This window comes from Trichosurus vulpecula, chromosome 2, assembly GCF_011100635.1.
Source record: "Trichosurus vulpecula isolate mTriVul1 chromosome 2, mTriVul1.pri, whole genome shotgun sequence".
Taxonomy (NCBI): domain Eukaryota; kingdom Metazoa; phylum Chordata; class Mammalia; order Diprotodontia; family Phalangeridae; genus Trichosurus; species Trichosurus vulpecula.
The window spans coordinates 259,501,676-259,528,025 of NC_050574.1; the positions used below are offsets into that span (position 1 = coordinate 259,501,676).

At 39.6% G+C, this 26,350-nt stretch overlaps 1 protein-coding gene across 4 annotated transcripts in view; it reads right to left on the bottom strand.

Moving 5' to 3' along the window:
* The window catches only part of ANKRD44 (ankyrin repeat domain 44), a 369,642-nt gene that overhangs the window by 247,307 nt on the left and 95,985 nt on the right, over nt 1-26,350 (bottom strand). The window lies entirely within an intron of this gene.

A 26,350-nucleotide genomic window follows, 5' to 3' on the forward strand; every position in this document is an offset into this window, starting at 1 on the left:
TAACATACTCACAAATGACTAAGGAGTAAGGGAGGTAGGGGAAGGATGCAAAGAAAAGATGATAGAGGATTTTGATGAGCAAATGTGAGACAAGGTTTCAGAAACAGGAGTGTCCTCTAGTATTTCAAACTCAGCAGCTTTCAACCATATATTCCCTTTCGCTGGTCAGAGATGCCTGAGGAACTCAGGAAAGAGGGTGTGATAGCTCTTTTTAGGCCGAGGATATTTGGAATGTTGGGGGCCTCACCCCATTCCTTTACCATGCCAAGGAATTCCACATTACACATCTACAGGACAAAAAGGAAGGAAGAATGCTGACCATCTCCACTATTACCCTGCTTTCCATGCCAACAATAACTTAGTTTTTTAAAATTTGTATTATAAGCTTAATAACCATCAAGTCAAATAAATATAAAAAACCAGGATATTTTTTAAAACTCTGGGTACTATTAAAACTTGGTAATAATCCTTATTATCTGAAACACCAGAAAATTGTGCTTTTTTTATTACCAAACTTAAGAACTAGCTATAATTCCTATTCTCTATATTATCTCTGGAATCCTGTAGGTACTCTGGAAGTGTAGAGATTCTATCCATCATCTGAAGTATCACTGTAGGGCTAAGCCTTATATTTTGAAGGGGGAAAACATCCTGTCTAATACTATACTGGTCAAAAAAAAGAGGAAGAAAAGAAGTTACAAAAGAGACTATAATGAGCCATCGTAAAAACAACTAACAAAAAGACAACCATATAACCCGTTCTGTAAATAAGTGCATGTTTCAGAGGCTCTAAGAAGTACAGACTAGAAGGGAGCAGAGGATGTCCAGCCAAGTGCATTGGACAGGACAAACAACTAAAGTTAATTCTTTGTTTTCTTGCTGGCCCTGAGAATGAGGGTGAGAAGAGAGCAGAGACAGATACCAGAAGGAGACTTGCATCTCCCAAGGGAAGTACACAGAATACAGAGGAAATCAGAATCATGCCAAGTTGATAAGTCTCCAAGTCCAAAAAGAAACCTTCCCAGACTATGGAAGGAAGCAACTACAGAGATAGTGAAATCCTCAGCTGATAAATTTTCTGTACTTTTCTAATGATCTTAAAAATCTGCATTCCAGATAGCTCCTGAAAGATAAGTCATTTGTTTTAAAAGTTTAACTGCAGAATACCCTAGGATAAGATTTCTGTGTTCGTGTCAATTAGGAGGACTGTGCAATGAACATCGCTTTTAGGACCAAACCGGAACACTCATATACTTTCACCATTAACTAGCTAAACCATTTTAGAAAAAAAGGAAAAAATCATTTGCCACAATGTGATTTTTTGTTTCATTTGATTTATTTTTACCATTCTGACATTTTGACCAAAATTTTCTTCTCCTTTATTTCTTTCCTAGAGGTAGGATTTAAACTCAAGCCTTTCTGACTCATCCTTACAAGCTGTTTGATCATGGGCATGTCATTTAATTAGCCCCAGTGTCTCCAACTATAAAAAAAAAAATACTAGTTATGTGATTAAGTAGTAACTATCTTACCAGACAGGGGCAGCTAGGTGGCACATTGGATAGAGTGCTGGTGCACAGTGCCGGCACAGTGCCAGAGTGCTCATCTTCCTAAGTTCAAATATGGCCTCAGACACTAACTAGCTGCGTGACCCTAGGCGAGTCACTTAACTCGGTTTGCCTCAGTTTCCTCATCCATAAAATGAGATGGAAAAGGAAATGGCAAACCACTCCAGTATCTGCCAAGAAAACAGTCGGACATGACTGAAAACCAACTGAACGACAAACCTTGTCAGATTATAGGGAATCTCAAACAAAATAATGTGCATTAAGTACTTTGCAAATTTTAACCTGGCTTTAACCCATGCAACTTCCTACCTAAGGCACCCCTCCAGCTGCTGGTGCCTCTCCTCTCAACCCATCTCAAATTACTTTGAATTTATTTTCTAGATAGAAAGATAGATGTAGAGACAGACATGCATGTGTTCATGTATGTATATTTAATAAAAACGTGTATATATATATACATATATATATATACACACATAAAACTGTTGTTGTAAGTTCCTTGAGAGCACTAACCATTTTGTCTTTTCTGTATGTATTCGCAAAGTCTAGCACAGTGTCCAACATATAGTAGAGGCTAAATAAATTCTTGATGCTTAATTCGCATATAAATCTTATTTCATACATTTAACCCTTCACTAAGATTCAGTCAGATCATTTTGTTTTCATCAATACTTGCTATGTGGATATATCTTTATTTTTCACAAGTTGTTGTTGTCATTGTGTAGCATTCCTATACCACAATGATAATGGCAGCCCATAATGTCCTGTAATGTTTGATCTACAGTCATCTTGGATCTTGATGTGCCATTCTTTTGCCTAGAAAACTCATACTCTTAAAAGCCAGGATTATCGGTTTCCTTGTTTGTTTTTTTCTTTATTCCATTCCTGCGCTTCAAGTCAAGCAAATGAACTAGAGAAGGGAATTCACTGGGGGGAGAGGGAGAGAGAGAGAGAGAGAGAGAGAGAGAGAGAGAGAGACAGAGAGAGAGAGAGAGAGAGAGAGAGACAGAGAGAGAGAGAGAGAGAGAGAGAGAGAGAGAGAGAGAGAAAGAGAGAGAGAGAGAGAGAAGAGGGTCTGGAAGGCTGTCATGATTAGATGTTGGCCCACGCCTTCATTGCTTTGTGGTTAGATTCAGTATGGATACAGATTAGCAATCATCTTAGCGCTGAATTTTGGCTGCATAAGAGATATTTGAAATTAAATTGCTATAAGGCCAACTATATTTGTCAAAGAAAAAAATTACAAATTCATATGCCGGTCAAAGAATGAAGTTTTCTCATATTACACAGCATCATTCACATAGAGCCCAGTTTATAATTCTACCTCTCACCAGGGATCATAAGTTAAAAGCTCTTATAAATTTAACAGTCTACGTTTAATGAATAAACTTTGCCTGAATTACTTGCTTTTGATTCCTCTATTGGTACCAGAACATAGAATGCTTGATCAATCGTCTGTCTGCATATAGAATATGATACATGAGGTTTAAGATGCTCATAGGTTGACAGATTTCAAGCTGGAAGAGGCCTTGGAGATGATTTAATCCAACCTTTCATTTTACAAATAAAGAAACTGAAGCCCAGAGGGGTCAAATAATTTTTCCAAGGTCACATGAGTTGAGAATGGCAGAACTGGGATCATGAGGAGAGTTTATATTAGCTTACATATCACTAAAGCTTATATAAATGTCTATAATAATTCAAATTATTTTCTAGGTATGAGAATTGGTTTTTGTGCCTTATATAGTGGGCTTCCTACTTGGAAAAGTCAGTTTGAACAAGCAATTTGATCTTTCAGTTTTGTTTTCAGAAGTGGTCCCAAGTCAAACTCTCTGGGACTTTCTGAATACAAAACAAAATAGTTCACTAGAGGATGGTCATTTCCTTCCCTTCCCCAAAGTGTGAAGATGGTTATTAACTATGTAAATATTATTCATATATTCACGATTATCGTTAAATTTTTGTGGATAAACAAAGAAAGAATGCCTCCTTATGCCCCACAGGAATGGCCAAATGGCTCTGAGGTTAAAAAATTGTAAGATCAAAAAGTCAGTCAGTCAATAGACATTTATTAAGCACCTACTATGTGCCAGGCACTGCACTAAGTGCACTAGAAGCAGAATACAGAAAGCCAGAAAAGTCTTTTTAGAATAGCTTAAGACAGGAACTAGAAACTAGATTCAAGACAATCAATATGGTTCCGTGGAACAAACCCTGACTAAGAATCAGATCTAGTTTCCAGCCCAGGCGATGCCCCCAAGGATAGCAATAATAAACAATAATAGCTTGCATTTCTATAGCAGTTATTACGTGCTAAGCATAGCACTATGTGCTTTATAATCATTGTCTTATTGGATCCTCACAACAAGCCTGTGAGGTGGTACTCTTATGATCATCTTTGTTTTACATATGAGGAAACTGAGGCAAATAGAGATTAAGTGATTTATCCAGGTTCACACCATCAAGAAATGTCTGAGGCTGGACTTAAACTCAGGTCTTTCTGACTCCAGAGTAGGAGCTCCATCCACTGAGCTGCCTAGCTGCCTCCTGTCACTGAATAGGGGTATTTATTTATTTTTCCAAGGAACCATCCAATATGGAGTTAGGGTAATTCCAGAAGTAGCCAACATAAGAACAAAGAACATTAATTAACCTCAGACTCAGGCTCAAATCCCTTCTCTAATGTTTATTACCTAAAAATGAGATAGGGTAGACTAGATTGCCTCTAAGGTCCCTTCCAGCTCTAGATTTATGATCCTATGATTTACTTGGCACAGAGAATAGAATTCAGGCCTGGAGTCAGGAAGACCTGAGTTCAAATCTGACCTCAGACACGTACTAAATGTGTGACCCTGGACAAGTCACTTAACCCTGTTTGCCTCAATTTCCTCATCTGTAAAATAAGCTGGAGAAGGAAATGGCAAACCACTTCAGTATCTTTGCCAAGAAAACTCCAAACGGGGCCATGAAGAGGTGGACATGACTAAACAACAACAATTTACTTAGATCTCAACCTCACTAGATTAGTACCAATTTCAAGAGGTTTATTTTCCTGCTTAGATACAAGGAAGTAGCTAACTAATGTTATAAATAACATATGGGTACTTTAATTGTTTTTCCTCTAAAACCACCCCATATCTTCTTTAATTATCTTGGAAAGAACCCTGAACTTAGAAAACCTGAGTTCGAATACCAGCTCCCTGAATGACACTGGGCAAATCAGTTCACCTCCCTGGCTTCAACATAGCCCTCTGGAAAACAAGGGGGTAGGGGCAGGGGTGTACTAGAAGTTCCTTTCTAGAAGGGTGATGCTGTGATCTTCAAATTGAGATAATGCTAGGATTCCAGTTTAGATTATTAGATGGTATATTCCATGAAGTTTGCCTCCTTTAAAAAGGCACTATGGCTTAATAAAATAATGACAATGATTTCCACACTGTGGCTTGTTTTTGTCTAAAACAGTATACTAAATTTACCTCTGGAAAAATATTAAAAATAATAAAGAAATAATTCTTGTCTTATTTGTGGAGTTTCATCAGACTAAACTAGATGGAAGATGCCTCTTACTCACTTCATACCTGGGTCCTAAGAAATCAAAAGCTTCAAAAACAACACGTCTGAAATTTGTGATGAGCATTCTTCTGTGGAAGAATGCAACAGCTCAAGATTTGGGCAAGGTTCTTCAGATAAACCTCTTCTCTAGGCACTAAAAAGATTAGTTCCAGGTGGTGAGAGCTCTTCAGGAAAAGGGAACTAGTCACACTTGGAGTCTAGATTCACCCTAAGCTACATATGTGTTTGTTCTGAGTCACTTTTATAGAACTTCTGGACCAAAGATTTGAATTGCCCAAGCTTTGGTAGAGTCTTCTGACTTCATCTTCCGTTTCAGAGGCCTTTATTTTATATCTCTGCTGGTACCGAATAATAACATTCCCTGTACAATTAATAATTTAAAATTAAGCAACCAATCAAAATATTAAGAGTGTTATACTTTTCCATTGCATTAATCATATTCACAAAGGAAATCTGGCTTTAGGGAATTTTTCTTTCCTGGGAATAGTAGATACTTTGCAAGGACTGGGATTTTGTCCAGAAAACAGACTTAATATGGCGATATTTGCAAAAGCAGGTGTGTTTTCTTCCCCTGTTGGATTAAAAAAAAAAATACCATGGACTATAAATTACTGTGATCAGGTTAAATATATTCTGCAATTAGCACATTTATTTTCGGGTCTATGAACCAATTCACTGTGGATAGGCAAGCTCCAATGGGAAAATACAATCGTGTTAACCAACAATGAAAAGTCAGCCCTCCTCCCTAGGCACTACCCAGCTATCCAACACAACTCAGAGAACAATCCAAAAATTAATGGACATCTATCATAGCCTCAGACTTTGTTTCCCCAAGTACAGTGAGCACAGTCTGTACACATTACTTTACAGCTTATAAATGCCTTAACTCTGAAAGTGTTACTCCACTCCATGAGTAGTTTTGCCCTTCACACCAAGTTTGAGACTGACAAATACACCTAAAATTCTGGAATGCTTGTGCTGGAATTAGGTGTTTTAAGAAACATCTAATTCAACTCCTCCATCTTACAGATGAGAAAACTGAGAAGCAGAAAGTTTCAGTTATTTGCCCAAGGTCGCACAGCTAGTTAGTTATACAAAGGCAGCTCTGTACATATAGAGTCCTGGACCTGGAATCAGAAAGACCTGAGTTCAAACCCACTCAGATATTTGTTTAACTAGGTGACCATGGGTAAGTCACTTAACCTGCCTGCCTCAGTTTCGTCATCTCCCCAAATGGGGGTAATAATAGCACATACCTCCCAGAGAATATTTCCAAAGTGCTTTGCAATCTTAAAGTACTTTGTAAATGCTAGGTAGTGGTCGGGTTGGGGGTGGGGGGGTAGCAGCAGTAGCAGCAGCAGCAGCCATAGTAGTAGTGGCAGAGCCAGGGGTGACAATTAGGTCCTAGTACAGTGCCTTTTCTACTATATAACACATTGCCTACTTATATGCCTACACCTTTCTTTGAAAATCTTCATTCTATTCAACATGATTGGCTATATATTAACAATGAAAGACAAACTAGAAATCAGAAGACAAGCATTCTAGTCCCAGTTTTGTCACTAACTGGCCATGTGACATTGAGAGGTTAACCCCCCTAAACCTGTTTTCTCATTTGTTTAAAAATGCCATTAATAATGCTCGCCTAGGGGCAGCTAGGTGGTGCAGTGAGTAGAGCACTGGCCCTGGAGTCAGCAGGACCTGAGTTCAAATGCAGCCTCAGATATTTGACACACTTACTAGTTGTGTGACCTTGGGCAAGTCACTTAACCCCAATTTCCCTGCCTTCCCCCCTCCAAAAAAAAATAATAATGCTGCCTATTTCACAGGGTTGTTTAATCAATTCAAATGAAATGACATAGGAGTGTGTAACTATGAAGTACAATTCAGATGTAAGGTATAATTCTTACATATGTAACCATTGGCTCAAGGAGGTAATTATATATATACATGGGATTCTCTCCTCATTGGTAGATATTGATTGTTCAATGCTCTGTGCCAGCATGAAGGGTGGAGTTGGAAAGAGCAAAAGAGAAAGGTCCTAGACTCAAAGGTCCTGGACTCTTCTGGCTTCTAGATTCAAGAGAGAAGATGCATCATTCCAACCTCTCTTCATATCACTAAAGGGAGAGAAAGTCTCTTGGAAGACTTCTCTGAATGAAATGAGTTGACAATCTGTACCACATCCTACCCACGTGTTGCTACGCTAGAAACTTCAGAGAAGTGTTGCTTAGCATATATTACCTTATGTATGTTTTCTCCAATTTCTGTTTTGCTATTGATTTGGGTAAATGGGTTTCTTTGTTATTTGCTATATGTGTTCATTGTGAAATTGGCATTTGGTAAAAAGGGAGTCAAGCTTTGGATACAGTGTTTAGGGGTCCCTCTTTTGCCATTTTTGCCATTAAACAGTGATCAAGAACTCAGCTTGAACCTAAAACTTATATCCCCTAAGTTAATAATATTTAAGGGTGTAGATAGATACAATTCTAGCCCAGTACTGTCTCTCTCTGAGAAGAGGAGAATAGCCAGCCTCTGGCCCCAATTTCCTGCTTTCCCTCCTAGCAGGAATCCAAGTCTCCCTTGGAGAAGGATGAGGAGAAGAGATGCTAAAGAGGTCTTTTCTTGCCTCTCTGCAAGCCAAGTCTAGGCAGACCCATGTGGACGTACATAATCTGGATGGATAAAACAACGCACACACACAAGACTTATTTGTCCAGCCACCTCATTTGCCTCTGGAAGGATGGTGTGATAATCTCATTACACCGTGGCCTGGGCCTCAGTTTCTTTATTTGTAAAATAAGGACTAGACCATCTTCCAGCTCTAAATCCTAGGAACTTATGAACATGTTATTTCCTGTTCTCTTTAGAGGAAACTGAGGGCTGATTCTCCATTCATACAAGTGGTTTTCTTTCTTCTTTCAGTCAACCTTTTTCTCTCAGTGTATCTATTTTAAAAGATAATGATCTACTCCTAAAAAAAAAAAGGTATAACTCCACAGTGGGCTGAACTTCTGGGGCAGGAACAAAGCAAAAGCTTCCATGCAAAGAACTTGCTTCAGGGTAGCTTAGGATAGAGAGAAACCACTTGCTGACAGGTGGTCTAGAAGAGCTTTCTGTCAGAAGTTGAATACAGTGTGGGGAGCTGGAAGGAAGCCCAAACTCTGAAACTACTGGTTATTTTAATGCATGTATTACTGGCCATAGTCCAGACACTAGAAGAAGATGAAGAAAATTAACTAACTTCAGTTTAACAAACATCTAAAGATAAATATGACTTGGGAGATACATAGCCTCTTAGAAGGGACTGCCTCCTTTATGTACCCAACCCATTGTACTGTGGGGGTGAACACCAAATCTCAATACTAAATGCTGGAGACGTGGGAGGGGAAGAAATTGGTTCACTTTGGAAAAAGGGAGTGATTATCAGCTAATCCTAGGTGTGACAGATACCAGACCATAGCAGGGAGGGGGGGGGAGATCAGGGAAGCAGAAGTAACAGAAAATAGCTAAATAGCTAACATTCATATAACGTATACTACGTGCCAGGCACTGTGTTAAGCACTTTCTAATTACTATCTCACTTGATCCTCACAACTTCTCTGGGAAGTAGGTGCTACTATTATCCCCATTTCATAGAAGAGGAAACTGAGACAGACAGAGATTAAGTCACTTGCCCAGGGTCACACTGCTAATAAGTGTCTGAGACTGGACTTAAACACAGGACTTTCTGACTCCAGACCAAGAGTTCCATCCACTGTGCCACCTAGCCACCAAACCAACAGGTATCAAAATTCTAATTGGCATATGATAATGGAAAAGACACTGGACTTTATTTCAGGTCCTACACTTACAATCCATGAAACCTTAGAGAAATTACTATACCCAAGTCTCAGTTTCTACTTCTGTAAAATGGGGGTCATAGCTCCTGCCCTGCATTCTTTACAAAGGCTGCTATGGAAGCTTCAGAATCAGAGCATTTCTGTATCTGAAGGAAGCTCTCTTCTACAGCACTTTAGTTCAAACCTCACCTTAAAAATCCCACAAAAATCCTCTACAACCTACTCAACAAATGGTTAGCTAGACTTTGCTCAGAAACCTTTAAGAGTTAACCCACTATCTCAAAAGGAATTCCTTCAAAAGATAATTTTATATTTATGAACGATGCAAATTAAGGTGGTATTATTACTGAAGAATATAGAGGGAAAGGAAAGAGTGCTATATTAGAATACATATATATATGCACACATATATCCTTTTCAAGCATCCAGAAAGTTCTGATTAAGAAGACAAAATAGTGACGGGGCTTTTTATTTAATTGTCCTCTAATCCAGAGATTCTCAAAGTATGCTGTAAACTAATGCAGGTCTCAGAAACCCTTTCAAGGTGTTGGTGTTGGTGTTCTTTAGTCATCCAGTTGTGTCCAACTCTTTGTGACCCTATACGGTGTTTTCTTGGCAAAGATACTGGAGCAGTTTGACACTTCCTTCTCTAGTGGATTAAGGCAAATAGAGGTTAAGTGTTTTGCTCAGGGTCACATAGCTAGTGAGTGTCAGAGGCTGGATTGAACTAAGGTCTTTCTGACTCCAGGCACAACACTATCCACTGAACCACCTAGATGCCTCTTTTTAAGGTGCCCATGAGGTCATAATAATACTAAGATATTATTTGCCTACTAAACTATTTCTCCTTTTTCTAATTGTTTAAGACCAGCTTTCTTTCATTTACTTCAATCAAAATAACACATAGCAATAGATTTCATGCAGAAGCAGAAGAGATCCTGCTGTCCTCTATTAAGTCACACATTAAAGAGATTTGCAAAAATATATAAAAACAAAGCCATACTTCTCACTATGTTTGTTTGTTTTGGAAAATAGTTATTTTTAATAGACAACATTATTTATGTTAATACAACATGGGTTTATTACTGTTATTTTAAATGAATAAATATCTTTAAAACTTTCAATAGATACAACCCACAGAAACAAAAGTTCTTTGGGCTCCTAAATCATTTTTAAGAATGTAAAGATGCCCTAAGATCAAAAGGGTTAGGAAACCACTGCTCTAGTCAAATAAGATATTCTCAAAAATATCTTTAGATAATCACCATCTTTCCATGCCATCCTAGAGAGGGATGGTGGATTGAATGGCAATGAGTATTAGAATATTAAGGCTGAAGTTTTCAAAATTCTGACTTTCCTTCACAAGATTTCCTTAAGTCTTATCCTAACTTCTTTCAAGCATTGGGCTCTCTAAGGTTACTGGAAACCAACCTCCTCTAGATGTTAAGTAAAAACCTCCTCTAGATTTCAAATGATTAGTTTGTTCTACTATTCCTTCATTGTGACTTTGGCCAACCTCTCACCTCTCAGGATTTAAAATGTTAAATCTTCATCATAAAAATGAGTGGTTTCTCTACAACGAATAGCTCAGCTCATCTATTTGACAATATTTCTAACCAGAGCAAATATTTGTTAACACAGGCTTCCTGACTGGCAACTACCTTCACTATTCACCATCTAATGACCAGCATTAACAGACGTAGACAGACTATACAAACAAAGCCTGAATTGTAAAAGGAAGGAAAGGAAAAGCTGTATTTGAGATGCCCAAAAGGGCAGATATCATCATCACTCAGTCCTGCCAAGGTGTATCATTCAAAGGAAGACAATGGTTGGGAGAGAATCCACGGGAATGTGAAGCTCAAGACAGCTCAGTTTAATGTATAAATATGATGAAATGGAAATGTCAAGATGCCAGTTAAGCCTTGAAAAGCATGGCAGAGGCATCCAAAAAAAGAGAAAAGAAATAAACCTAAAGAAACTAGTTTCTCCTCCAGGTAAAACACCCATTTTATAGTATTCCCTCTGAGCTGGCAACATCTGTGACTTCTAGGTATAGATACATATTTGTAATACAATTATCCCTTCCACATCATGGGGGTTAGGGGCACAGTGCCAACATAATCTGGAAAACCTCATAAAAATGTTTGGCCCTCCCTTTGTACCAAAGAAGAAGTCTCAATTTTTTTTCTTTTTCTTTTACAGCATGTTTACAGTACCTTATTATAAAATTTGGGTTGACATTATACAGTACTATACGTGTATTTTATGCATTTCTGAGTTTCTAAACTTTTTCTGTGTCTTCTGCTGGCCTTCATGGGTCGTCTGCAGCTTCCACAAAACTCCAAAAAAATTCCCATTTAATTTCTTATCACACAATATATCAAAAATATGACAGGGAAAGTCTGTGGAAGGGATGACTGAAGATCTAAAACTCACTAAGTCTTAGACTGAGGCCTGGAGCTCAAAGAAATTAAGTGACTTGTCCACAGTAAGAAAGCTAGTGGTTCAAATCCCACTCCAAACAATGACCACTGAGTTGACACATGATGACTAAAAAATTCCAGAACAATGATCTTTCGAAAGTCAGAACACTGAAAAATACTTTTGGATTCAAAGCCAGATTAGCACAAATTAAACAGAAGTGGCGCATCACAAGCAAAGGCCAAAAGATCTTGGCTGACAGGTTCTCACCAAAGATGGCAAACACAAGTGTTTCTCAAAGATGTGTCTATTTAATTTTATGACTCAATGGAGAAATTGCCCAAACCAAGGAACAGAATGGTTGACCTTCTGTGATTCCCCTTCTGTACTGCACCATAAAGCCTGGAGTCTTTCCAAGACAAAATAGCTGTTTAGCTGTTCCCTCATCCTCTGCCTTATAAGAAAAAGTCGTTATTTGTACTATGCCAAGAGTGATGACAGTCCAACTTCAGTGTTCAGGAGCTAGTTTCTGTCTAAACATCAGCCCAATTTCTTTCGTTGAGCATGGTTCTACCAGGCCCAAGCAGCAAGCTCCAGGCAGAGTTTTATGAGAGGTTTAAATACAAGAAAAAAAAAATGAAGATCATTGAGAAAGCATGTAATTCATGCCTCTCATCAGCACCAACTGTGGCAGAAGAATACCCTCTAGTCAGAGGATGCACATAACCTATCACCCTCAGGTCACCAGAGTGAATGAAGGCCATGAGTAGTATGATTAAAGGGTTTTTATGGCAGCAGCTGCTTAGTATCACATGAAGGGGGTAAGGGGGGAGAATGAAATATAAGCCTCCATCTAGATTCCATTGGGGGCAGGTGTCCCCATTTACCAAGCCACTCTCAAGGGCATTGATGGTTATACTGGAAAATGACCCCAGGAGTAAACAGGACAGGAGCCTGAATCACTAACCGAAGAAGGATGAAGCAAAGAGTCCTTTGGCCTTCCTCTGCTCTCAGCCCATGAATAAATAAATGACTCTGATTTGCAAGCCCTTGAGACCTGAAAGCACAACATGAGAATAAGGGAGTTGATGGCCCAACCCCTTTTATATTATAACCCTAACCAAAGTAGCAGAATCATCACAAGAAACATAATGCCAAAAAGAACAAATGACTTAAGAGTCTGGTAATGAGACACCAAATTTCTTCCCACTAGATTATCTGATTAAAAAAGGAAAAAAAACCCTTCCTTAAGTCTAGAGAGGTAGAAAATTGAGTTTCCATGTGTCAGCTGTCTGGTGGCCTTCCCCAGAACCGACCTCCCTCTCTACAAAGTGCCTACCATCCCAGCTCTTGAACAGGATTCAACAACCCAGAAAGAGCTGATATTTCCAAAAAATTTTGCCTTTGAAACCCCCTTCATATTAAACAATGTGTTGATTCATGATGGGCAATTTCCATAAACCAATGAGCCAATATATAAGAACAAGTTTTTCAGTGTGTGCATGGAAATTTCCTTTCCTACTTGGAAGCTGGAAATTTAATTTTTCAGCATTCAATGCCTCACAGATATGGGAAAACTATCACCCAAATGATAAAAGAAAACAAGATCCCTGGGCAAAAGGCCAGAAAAACAACCCCCTAAGCAAACTAACTATATTACAAGGCTCTAAGCCCACAATGAACAATAAACATCTCCTCCCGAAAGACCTATGAATGGAAGAGTGCTTTTGTTTGGACACACCTGCTCTGATTAGCAGCTGGCTTCCCATGTCCTTCCCTTGCCGAAAAAAAGGAATTGTCCTCTTTTCTTTTTGGAGATCCTCTTGACCTGGAGGATATAATTTGATCTAAAATGCAAGTAAAGGTGCGAGGGATATCATCTTGAAATAACTGTTATTCACTGTGAGATCTTGGACAGGATACATGATACAGGATATTTAGAAGTGGATGGGACCTTAGAAATCATCCAGTCTAATTCCCACAATTTGACAAATGAGAAACTGAGGCCCAGTAAGGTGAAAAGCCTTGCCAAGGTCACAGGGATAGTAACTGGTAGAAATGTCATTTGAACCCAAGCAATCCAATACTCTTTTCACTTACTACACCTCACTATGCACAAGGGACAAAGGTTCTGGGAAGATAAAATACATCAGAGACACTGCTGTCAAGGAGCTTGCCACCTACAACCTACTGGGGATAAAGACATGAACTCAAATAATTAGGAAAGAAGAATATGATGTGCATAAAAGGGAGACAAATTCACCCCCCAAAAGCATTTATTAAGCATCTAGTATTTACTACAGATTTTGCAAAGTATTAGGGATACAAGGACAAGTCAAGCTCCAGGCAAAGTACTCTGAAAAACTTGAAGATGAAGAGAGATGACTTTGAGGAGGAGAGGAAAGGAGGAGTCCAGGAAAACTTAATGGAGAAGGTGGCAGCTGAATTGTAATGGACCTTGACAAAAATGAAGGTTGAGACAGAAAAACATTTTAAGGATGGAGGGGAGGAGAAGGAATTTGGGGGAGGTTATGCAAAGTCATGGAGATAGGAGGGAGTAGAAGACCAAGAATAGTATAGCAGAGTTTGACCAGAATACAGAATTAATGGAGAGCAGTATGAGACAAAGCTGGAAAAATAGATTGAAGGCTTAAAATGCCACCCCCAAGAATTTATATTTTATTAAATAAACAATGGGGAGCCACTGTAAGCAAAGAAAAGACAACAGCAATAAAATAGATTATTCAGGCAGTAAAACAGAGGATGGAATGGAGAATGGATAGACTGGAAGCAAAAAGATCAGTTGGGAGCCTAGACAAGAAGAAATGAAGGCCTGATCCAGGATAAGAAAATCAAGACAAGCATTTATTAAATTCTTACTATGTGCCAAGAACTGACTAAACTTTGGGGACACAAAGAAAAAGAAATAGTGTTCATTCTTCAGCCTATCCTCTAATGGGGCACAAGGTTGTTCATAATTCCTGATTTCATTGGTACTTTAACATAGGTCTACTCTGGATAAAAATATGATCACTAATTTTTTCAAAGAGCTGATAAGTGAAGGCAGAGGCAGATACTTGCCCAGGAGAACAAATGATGGCTGATCTAGATAGTTCCTCAAATTGAGGCTCACCAACATAAGATGAGCATTGCAAGGGTGGAGGGAGAAGGCAGCTGAAGGAGTGTGAGTGAGGAAGAAGAGATAAATGGAAGAGAGGGTTAAGGAAGAACTAACAGAAATTGGTAACTGATTGGATATGGAAGATGAAGGAGAGGGAAGAGTTAAAGATGACTTCAGAGTTTGAAGCATGGGTGACTAAGATGTTGGTTCTCCAAAGAGAGGAGAGTACTTTGTACAATATAAAGCACCCTATAATAATTAAAAATCTCCCAACCCAATCGGCCACACTAGACCCATTATTTAGTGTCTCCAGAGTTTGGACTGACTCTAAAGAAGTTCTTAACTTTTTTTATGTGCATCAAGGATCTCTTTGGTGATCTGGTAAAGCCTATGGACCTCTTCTAAGAATAATGTGGGGTTCTTTTATTCATAATTGAAGAAAATGCTAAATTTTAGTTAGAGGTTAGTAAAAAAAAAATCCCATTATTCAAGCTCACAAACTCCCCCAAGGGTCTGTAGACCCTAGATTAGACCCTGACTGTACTGTTCTGAAGTTTTCTGGGAGTTCAAAGAGGATTGGACCAATCAGATCCCTTAATATTGCATGGGAATCAGACTCTTAAGAAGGTGTCTTGGTTCCTGGGTCTTCTGCAAATGCCAATCTTTTCAATGAAAATCTTCAGGTGTTCATGAAAGGTCCAATTAAATGCTGCCTTCTACCTCAAAGGTTCAGACTCATGCAATAGAGTAAGAACACTGAGATGTTTCAGAATCAACCATCCAATGTTTAGCAGCAGGTATCCTTAAGCAAGTAAATTTTGTGTCCAACTGAAAGACCAACATTGGATGGATGTATTCTTAATTTTTTAAAACATACAAATAATTAGCTCACTCATTTTTGTTATTATTAAATAAATACATGTTACAACTTTACCGTAGGCTGTCTTTCAGAGGTATGAACCTGCACGGAAATTCTTATCTTTCCATTCTACATTGAGGTCTCTCATGCTCTACAGCAAAATCTCAAGCTAACTGCTCTTTCCATTTGCTAAGACAAAGTAAATAAAACTTTTTTACGATGACAAACTATTGACTCATTCTAAAAGTTCTTCCTCAAAAAGATCCAAAGTTGGGACAACAGGGGAATTTCTACAGACTTAATTGTTAATCTAATGCATATATGAAACTGATTGAACTCAAAATTCCAGTTGGTTGCCTCCAAATTTTTATGTGAAAAGTTTTGTTTTTTAAATAAAGGCTATTTTTAACATCCTTTTCTCCCCTGTGATGAGTAGAATATACTCAGTCCTTTGAAAATTAAGGGAATGAACAAAATAATTTGTTTAATATTATTCTTATCAGCAGCAATTAGAGAAGTAAAAGTGCTCGGTAAACTTCTAAACCTTCAAAGTTGAGTTATTTCCTATTCTTGTTAATAATTGCAAAATGTTTGACCCCAATACAGTAGGAAAATGCTGTGACCCACCCCAAGGGCTTACCATCTCAGTTTACTTGGGCTAAATTTCACACAGAACACACACAAAAAGTGGAAAAAATGAAAGTCACTTTGGAGTCCCGGGGTGGGGAGGAAGATGTGAGAATTCTGGCACTCTGAAATTTATTTCCTGCTCACATAGAGTTCAGTTATGGATCTAGTATTTTCAATGGAAATTTAGTGGCATGACAAGTGTAGAAGCCTAAACACAGCAAATTTTCCTCTTGCTTATGATTTCTGAAGTTTAACAAGTGTTTACTAGGTGCCTATTATGAGCTGGGGCAGATACAAAGCAGTATAAAGCAATGTGCCTGCCACCGTGGAGCTCTTCCACTAACTGGAGAAACCAAGAGCATGTACATAAAAACAGAAAAGGGCACGTAATTGTAACAAGAACATGACCTTTGCCATGGCAGTAGAAATTTGGACAGAGGTAGCCAGCTTTACCCCTCTACCTCCAGTGTTTCTAGTGTCTTTTTTCAGCTTATCTGAGACTTGGATCAGTTTGAAGACCTGGAGCTGGGGGGAGGAAGGGAAGAGTGGAATAGCAGGAAGAGGAGAGAAAGAAGCAAAAAAGTTCATAGAATTTAGTTACCCTAATTTGGATTGAGAAAATGAGAGCTAAGGGGCTTTTGGCAGAGAAAAGAGAGTTGGAGATCTTGGTGGCCACCTGACCAGCCCATGTGTATGTCACTGGGGAGGATGATAGGGCTAACTAACAAAAAGCTGGGAGTGTGTTGACTAGACCTGAGCAAACAAAGGGAGCACTGGAGACTTGAGTGAGTTCTAATGGAGCGGCCTAGTTTATATGCCTTGACAGCATAGAATGTTAGGTATAGCAACAGAGTAATGAGAAAATTAGACCACACTAAGGGGTTCCAAGGAGCTGCAGGAAGTAAAACCAAGGAATAATAAATAGACTGTGCATAGCACTGGTACTGTGAGTCATGTGGACTGTGTGGGTCCTTAAGGAAATCAGGACCTACCAAAGCATAAGGTTTCTAAACAATCTAGCAACCACAAGTTCTTTCCCCACTTGGCAGAGGGTTGGTTGAGCCTTAATAGCTCTATAAGTCTAGAGTGACTGTTTAAATCCCTGGGGAAGATGGAGTTCATTGTAAAAGCAGGTTATTTTACTCCTTAGAAACCTCAAAGGGATCTCAAACCAATGGTGGCACCATAAACCTAGAACAAGGCCTGGGGGCCTTTTTGCATCCTTCTCATATATAATAAAGCTGTTCTGTGTTCCATGCCTCATTAGTTTAGAATTGGAAAGGAAACTAAAGATATCTAGAAATCAGCAACAAGATTTTTCATTATTATTATTGTAAGTAAATATTCCATACTGAATTTGGTTCACTTGCCTTCAATCAACACATGGGTTTACATGATAAAGTGCTAAAAGTCAAACAAATTCAAGTCAACATGCATTTATTAAGAGGTTAGCACAAGCCAGGCAAAATGCTAAGCACTAGGGCACACAAACAACGGCAAAAAACACTGTCCCTGCCATCAGGTAGTTAAGTCCTATTTTTGTTTTTGGTTTGGGTTTTTCTTTTTTTCAGTACATCTGACTCTTTGTGACCCCATGTAGGGTTTTCTTGGTGAAGAAACTGGAGTGGTTTGCCATTTCCTTCTCCAGGAAAAAACTGAGGCAGACAGGGTTAAGTGACTTGCCCAGGGTCACACAGCTAGTAAATGTCTGAGGCCAGATTTGAACTTGGGAAGATGAGTCTTCTAGACTTCAGGCCTGGGACTCTATCCATTGCTGCCACCTACCTGTCCTCAGGTAACTTACTTTCAAATGGGGGAAAAATTTAGTAAATTGGGTAGGTGTTAGATATCCACAGAGTAGCAGGGAAGGACTGAAAGGGGGAAGACATTAGCAGCTTATGATGCCTCTGGATTAACTTTCTCTTTTAGACCATCCCCTCCCTTATGACCAAACTCACAAGATGGGGAACTAGGGAGGCAGTGACCAAAGGGAAAAACTAGGAAGAAGGGTTCAGCAAAAAAGGTTGCCTGGCTAGTACCTGCACAGACACAAAATGAGAGAGGAGGAATGAAGGGGATAGTCTGAATACTGCCAGGCCTCAAAAAAAATTCAGTTCTGTTCCAAGCAGTTGTTTTTTAGGAGGAAAGGTGTAATCAGATGTCAACTATCAGAACTTAAGCACCCCATCCTGCTCTCAGTTACAAATGTTTCTCTGAAATAAATGCAAATTAAGGTACTGTTAAGCCTCAAATGCAGGGGGAGTACAGGTCTAGATTGGTCAGTGGTTATGAGATATCCGTTATCTCATTTTCACTAAGAGGTCCCCAGAACTGTAGAAAAAAAGGTTAATTGTCTCAATTCTCCATGACCTTGGTCTGTCCTCCTCAGGTCTGATGATGTCTAGAGAGACAATCTGTGGCAGGTGGAAGGGAGTGAGTGCTTGGACTTAAATTAATTCCGAATCTCACCTGACACACTTATTAGTTTTGCTATGCGACCCTATACAAATCCATTAACTTCTTTTGATCCACACTTTCTTCATCTGTAAAATTGAAGTAAAATCTGAGGTATGAAATAGTGCGCATGAAAGTGCTTCGCAAAGTTGCAAATGCTATATAAATTTCAGTCATTACTGTTATTCTTTCTTCTCGTTAGTAGATGAGTAACACCACCAGGGTGTAGTGGAATGAAGTCAACAAACATACCTACCTCAAATTCCTGCTCTGATTTTTACTAGTTATGTGACCTTGGGCAAGTCATTTTAATTCTCTAGGCCTCAAATTTCTCAACCATAAAAAGAAGCCGTTGGACTGAGGGGTGAGGAACCTGCGGCCTTGAGGCCACATGTGGCCCTCTAGATCCTCAAGTGAGGCCTTTTGGCTGAGTTCAAGTTTTACAGAACACATCTTTTTAAGGGGATTTGTTCTGAGAAGTTTGAATTCCGTTAAAGGGCCATACTTGAAGACCTAGAGGGCCACATGTGGCCTCAAGGCTGCAGGCTCCCCACTCCTGGACTAGGTGATCTAGATACTCTGTAACTATCCGTGATAAAGTCAGAAAAAGGAAGCTATTCCTAAAATACTGCTAAATGGGAAGCCAGGGCCTAACTCTAACCCTTTAAAGGCAGTGGAGATCAGAGAATCACAGATTTAGAGCTGAAAGGGGACTTAGAGGTCACCTAGTCTAAGATAGCAGGGACCACTAGGTAGCCAAGCTGTTAAAACCTGCAGTCAGGAAGACCCAAGTTCAAATCTAGCCTCAGACACTTACTAGCTGTGTGACCTTGGGCAAGTCACTTAACCCTGTTTGCCTCAGTTTCCTCAACTATAAAATGAGCTGGAGAAGGAAATGGCAAACCACTCCAGTATCTTTGCCAAGAAAACAAGGTTGGAGAGTGAGACATACAACTAACCCACTTACTGTAAAGAGGAAGAAACTGAGGCCCAGAGTGACTAAGCAGCTTGCCCAAGGGCACACAAGCACTAAGCAGAAAAGTCAGGACTAGAGACCAAGTCCTCTGACTCCAATCCAACGTGTTTCCCAGGATGCCATGCTGCCCCCAGGGCCTGTCATGTCAGCTTATTAGAGAGGTCATTCTACCTTCAGGATTTTACTGTTGGGTCTTCCAAGGAATCCAATTAAAACACAAATATTTTTTCTTCCCACAACTAACTCCTTAGGAAGGAACGGGTGACAGCTAGCCGTCAGCAAGGCCCAGTAGGACCGGCCTTAAAGGGGCCTAGTAGAAGGCAGTGGAGCACCCACTTCACCATTTTGCCTCGGGCCAGCCCTGGGGGCAGCTGAGGTGATGGGAAAAGTTGATTAGGAGATAAGCTGGAGGGAAGTTTGGACACAGCTGAAGGGCCTCGGAGACTTGATCAAGCTGGACAATGGGAAACACCTCCAGGGCTAAAATGGTCGTAGGCGACCACGCCAGGCTACACTGGGTGATGCAAATAATAAATCCTTAGATCCACTTGGGAGTTAACTATACAGTCTCACAGATGCGTAAGAAAGTTCTAGGATAAAGGCAGCTACTATATTTCTGCTGAAGCCACATTTTGGCCTCTCCCTCTCCAAGCCAGGTTTAATGGATAAGCAAATAAGGTGACAGAATCTGGCCAATTATGTGGAGCCATAAGGCTCATTGTCATTCCTTCTCCTGCCAAGGGCAAGAAGACCAGTTTTCCAGGACTAATAGCCAGACCTAGCATCTCTCTATCCAACTGCCAATTCATACAAGAACATAGCCAGGAGGAATAATGAGGCCCTATAAGTGGCTATCTTTCCTTTTAAATACATATAGCTCAAACTTACTATATTGATTGGGTTGGACAGAATCAGCACCTTCAAATTTTGGGTATTTTTTAAGAAGGCATACATTCCGTGTTAGTGATACTAATGACATATTGAAGCAGTATCTATTAGATACTGTAAAAAAAAAAAATCCTGAAAAGAAGAAGAGGAAGGAAGTCAATACCAGGAGTTGTAAGATTGGAGGTTTTTGCTCTATGGAGTGCTCCCCACACCCGTTCTCCAATGAATTCCTTCCTTTTTTCAAGACACAACTCTGGCCCCATCTGCTTCTTGACATTTTCCCTAAATTACCCCAGGTAAGAGGGACCCCTACCTCCAAGAGCCAGGACACCTCCCCCCAATTCAATAAACATTTATCAAGCACAGACCACAGACAAGTCTTCTCTCCCTCACCCTCATTAAATTATAAACTCATTCGTAGGCTCATGGGCTTTAGATCTGGGAGGGGCAATGGAGGTCATCTATTCTAGACGCCTTATTTTACAAATGGGGAAACTAAGGCCTAAGGGGTTAAGTGGCCTGCCCAAGGCCATACAGATATTAAATAGTAGAACCAAGATTTGGAGCCAGTTCTCTTTCCACACCATCTCCTCCTCCCTTAAGAGCAAGCTCTATGCCCCCCATATATCTTTGTATGCCTAGCACCTACCTACCTCGCTGCTTTATACACAATGGGTGTTTAATAAATACCAGATGTTTCAATGACTTTAGGAGGTTCCAAGGAGGGCAGGAATTCCTGTGGTCAGGGGAAGGGCAGAAAAGGGAGGTTCCTGAGTTGAGTAAGAACAGCAAAGTTTTGAAAGTGCCACCAAAGTATTTCCATTAACAGCCAATATACTACAGGTTTGACCAGAGTTTCAACCTGCTCCTTCCTAAAGTTTTCATGTAACTACATTGGAGAATTTTCCCATGAACTATATGACCAGTGGGAGAAAAAGATTCCTTTTACATCCTCTCTTGGGCCATCTTGGCTGTAGTATATCTTACTATGTAAAACAAAGGATGCCTCCCCAACAAACTTGGAGTTTACATCCTTGTTAACTTTTACTTAGGGATCATAGAGCCAGAGCCTTGAAGGCCATCTTATCCAACTCCCTCATTTTACAGATAAAGAAACTGAGGCCCAAGAAGGCCAAATGACTTGCATTAATCAAGTTTTAGATTGAACCTGACAAGATTTCATGGATAACTAAAAACATTTTTTTTCATAATCTCTAAATTCCCTCTTCAATTTTGCTTTAATAAACCCATTCTCTTCCTGCTGTAATGACAAAGTTATTTAAGGCTAATTAGAGGATTTTAAACCTACATCTATATATATACATCTATATATCCCAATGCTGGATTATATTCTCCTTATCCCCTATCACAGGTTCCCAAATAAGCAATACCACCCCCAGGAGCGTGCTATAACTATGGGGGTAGGCAGTAATAGCCTCAGGTGCAATTGGGGGGGGCAGTGAATAAAAATAAGAGGGCAGTGGAAACATAAAGAAAGAGAAGGGAATTTTGAAAAACGTTCATACGTGTTTCATCTGTTGTGTAACAGAGTTAAAATTGTAGTGATTACACTATTTTCCAAATAAACACATAAAATGTAAGTTGTAACTAATCAGTGGTGAAACCACTGACAGGTCTTAACAAGCAAGTGTTGGCAGGCGAGCAAGTCACTAATTGTCAGGAAATCCAGCATGCATTGGCAGGAATATGTGCAGGTAATGACTTATTTACTATACGATACTATATGGTTATATGACTCAAGGTTGTGTCATCACAATTTTAAAGATGCGTCGCTTAAAAAAAAACATATTTTTTTTTGACATGATACAAATTCTTTTTAAAAAACCATGTTGGGGCAGCTAGGTGGTGCATGAGTAGAGTACCAGCCCTGGAGTCAGGAGGACCTGAGATCAAATCCAGCCTCAGACACTTGACACACTTACTAGCTGTGTGACCTTGGGCAAGTCACTTAACCCCAATTGCCCTGCCCCCCCAAAAAAAACCATGTTAAAGAAAGTAGATTTCCAGGGGTGCACCAAGTAATTTTTTTAATAAAGGGGGTGGTAGGCCAAATAAGTTTGGGAACCTCTGCCCTACTTTCTGAATGAAACTATAGTCTCCCCCGCTGGCCTTATATTCCATATATTTTGGATTCTATAATTATAATGGGATAGGTTACCAGTGTAGCTAACCTTTCAGAAAAGAACAAACCCTAATAATCCCCAAAGAGCATCACAATTTTAAACTGTGGGAAGTGAAGAAAAAGTAACATTTCAGATATATTACTTTTAACTACAATCAACTATGCCAAAAATTAGGGTGCAGGTCCAGAAAAGAGGAAATGAAACTTCATTAGGTTAAGACTAGTTGTTGCTAGTAAATGTTTAACAACTGGCTATCCAGTTGAAAAATGTACTTTAGTACATTTTTACATTTAATCTGAATTTTTAATATTTTCTCCAAGTCCTAAGTTGGGACAATCAAGAAAGCAATAAATCAAGGCCTTATCTGAAGCACTTGCCAATTTCTGAGGTGTAAAGGCTCACATTGAAAATTTAGCAATCTACTCTCTTGAGGCTGTACTAGCTGGCTCTAACCAGCTCACCTCCAGTAAAGACCTTTATACCAGAATGCAGAATGTATGGAGAAAATTGGAGTGAACAAATAAAGACTTGGGGGGAGGGGAAGAGAGATAATCTCCTAAAATACAGTTGGAAGAAAAACTATGTGGTTCTACTCTATTTTCTATTAGAACAATTATTTTTACATCAGCAGTTCCTTGAAAATACTCTGTATTTAGATCAAGTACATTAGCATATTATGTTGGCAAGATATTTGTTGCATAAAATATTGCTCTGCCAAGAGTGACAACCAAAGGAAATGGGGACTAAAAAATGTGGATCTAGATGAAACATGTTTGGAATAGTCAGAAGAAGGGAGTTAAAGCTAAATGACTAGATAGTTAGTTGTCTCGTGCTGCACAGCTGCATCTTCATTTGAAGCTTTCTTTGAAGAGTCTGAAAGGCATAACTAGATGATGTCTGATGTTCCTGAAAGAGTGACAGTCTGAAAACTAAATGCTTGTAAATAGGCTGGAAAGCAGATGAAGTAGAGAGAAATGGGCTGGTAGATGGTGGGGTGGACAGAGAAAGTGTCAAAGAAGGGATTTGAATCCAGGTCTTGGGGACTCCATGCCTAGAGCTATTATTCCATGCTGCCTCGTGCACACTTGACACCAAGTTAAGTTGAACGGTTGAGATTATACTACAAAACTAAGAACTCCTGGTTGCTAAGATTCTGTCCCCCATCCTTCTTGATGGGCTAGAGAAAATTCCAAACACCTTATTTCTAAACTCCCTACAATGAATCCAATCAGCTGCCACTTTATCCAGCTTCTAGCAGATCATTGTAATTTTTCTTCCGCTTTTTCCTTTCTCCATCAATCAGTTGGAAAGTATTTATTTTTCTTATTGTTTAGTCACTTTTTTCAGTCATGTCTGACTCTTTGTGACCTCATTTGGGTTTTTTTTAAATTTTATTTTTATTATTAATGAATTTGTTTTTAGTTTTCAACATTCACTTCCACGAGATTTTGAGTTCTAAATTTTCTCCCCATCTCTCCTCTCCCCCCACCCCAAGATGGCATGCATTCTGATTACTCCTTCCCCTAGTCTGCCCTCCCTTCTACCACTGCCCCCCTCTTATCCCCTCCCCCTTACTTTCTTGTAGTGCAAGATAGATTTCTATACCCAATTGCCTATATATCTTATTTCCCAGCTGCATGTAAAAACAAGTTTTGACATTTATTTTTAAAACTTTGAGTTCCAGATTCTCTCCCTTCTTCCCTTCCCACCCACCCTCATTGAGAGGCAAGCAATTCAATATAGGTTATACATGTGTAGTTATGCAAAAACACTTCCACAGTAGTCATATTTGAAAGACTATATATCCCTCCATCCTATCCTGCCCCCCATTTATTCTATTTTCTCCTTTAACCCTGTCCCTTTTCAAGTGTTTGCTTCTGACTACCCCTTCCCCCATTCTGCCCTCCCTTTTATCATCCCCCCCTCTTATTCCCTTCCCCCCACTTTCGTGTAGGGTCAGCTACCCAATTGGATGTGTATGTTATTCCCTCGTTTGGGATTTTCTTCACAAAGATGCTGAAATGCTTTGCAATTTCCTTCTCCAAATCATTTTATAGATGAGGAAGCTGAGGCAAACAGGTTTAAGGGACTTGTCCAGGGTTACACAGCTAGGAAGCATCTGAAGTCTAATTTGATCTCAGGTCTTCCTGGCTTCAGGCCTAGAGCTCTATCCACTGTGCCACCTAGCTGTGCCTAAAATATGCCCAGCATGGAAGATGCACATTAGGATAAGAAGATCATAGATGGACAGTTGGAAGGAACCTCAGAGGTTAACTAATCCAGTCCCTTAGTTTTACAGTTGAAGAAATTAAGGCCTAAGTTAAGTGACTTGCCCAAGATTATACAGACAAGTATTAGATGCAGGATTTTAATCTAGATTCCTCTGATCTCAGAGCCAGTTTTCCTTTCAACTGTAACACTCTGCCTCAAAAAAAAAAAGGAAGAGGTTGGACTATATGATCTATAAAGTCTTTTCTAATTATGGACTTCTATGATTAAATATAAGGCAACAGGGGCAGCTAGGTGGTGCAGTGAGTAGAGCACTGGCCCTGGAGTCAGGAGGACCTGAATTCAAATCCGGCCTCAGACACTTGACACACTTACTAGCTGTGTGACCTTGGGCAAGTCACTTAACCCCAATTGCCCTGCCTTCCCCCCTCCAAAAAAAAAAATATATATATATATATGTGTGTGTGTGTATGTTACACACACACACACACACACACACACAAAGCAACATTTTTGTTAATGTCTAACTCTTCATCACCTCATTTGGGGTTTTCTTGGGCAAAGGTACAGGGGTGGTTTGTCATTTCCTTCTCCAGCTCATTTTAAGGGGAAGAAACTGAGGCAAATAAGGCTAAGTGACTTGCTCAGGGTAAGACAGCTTGTAAGTGTCTAAGGCCAGATTTGAACTCAGGAAGATGAGTCCTCCAGGCCTGACACTCTATTCACTGAGCCACCTGCCTCCCTTATTATAAGGCAATATAGTATGATGAAAAGAATACTAACTAGGAACCAGGTGACTTGGGTTGCACCATCCAGCTCTGACATTCTCTAATGATAGAGATAGGTAGATATGAATTTTATCTACAACTATATCTATATATAATATATGTATCTTATATGTAGATAGATATATATGTTCTTTATGCCCAGGTTCATCCCCTACTCTTCATTAACATGACTACAATTTAATGAAATGTATTCCTTTGCAGCCACACCTCTCCGTCTGCCTCTCTCTATAGCACTAATTCATTTAATCTGTACTCTGGGCTCCATTCAATCTAGACTATAGTCAGACTCTAGCCTGTGTTTTCCCAATGCTGATGCTTCCTTCCTGTCTGACATTGGGAAAGTTACTTCACCTCGGTCAAATGCCTCTGAGGTCCCTTCCAGCTCTAGATAACAGGATGCTATGATCCCTTCTGAAGGCTCTTCTCCTACTTCTGGAATTTCTTTCCTCTATCTCTACCTATTGAAATCCTACTCCTCCTTAAAGCCTTGAGTCAAATGTCACCTCCTTCATTGTCAAGTCAAGACAACAAGCATTTATGAAGCACTTATCACTATGTACCAGGGACTGTGCTAAGCACTGGGAATACAAAGAAAAACAAAAAATAATCTCTTCTCTCAAGGAGCTCACAATCTAATGGGGGAGGCAACATGCAAACAACTGTGTACAAGGGGTGTGTGTGTGTGTGTGTGTGTGTGTGTGTGTAATAACTTGAAGGTAATCTCAGAGGGAAGGCACTAGCACTGGAGGGGGAGCAGGAAAGTCTGCTTGGAGAAGGTGGGATTTTAACAGGAATTGAAGGAAGACTGAAGGTAGAGAGCGTTGTAGGCAAGTGGGACAGTCAGGGAAAATGCA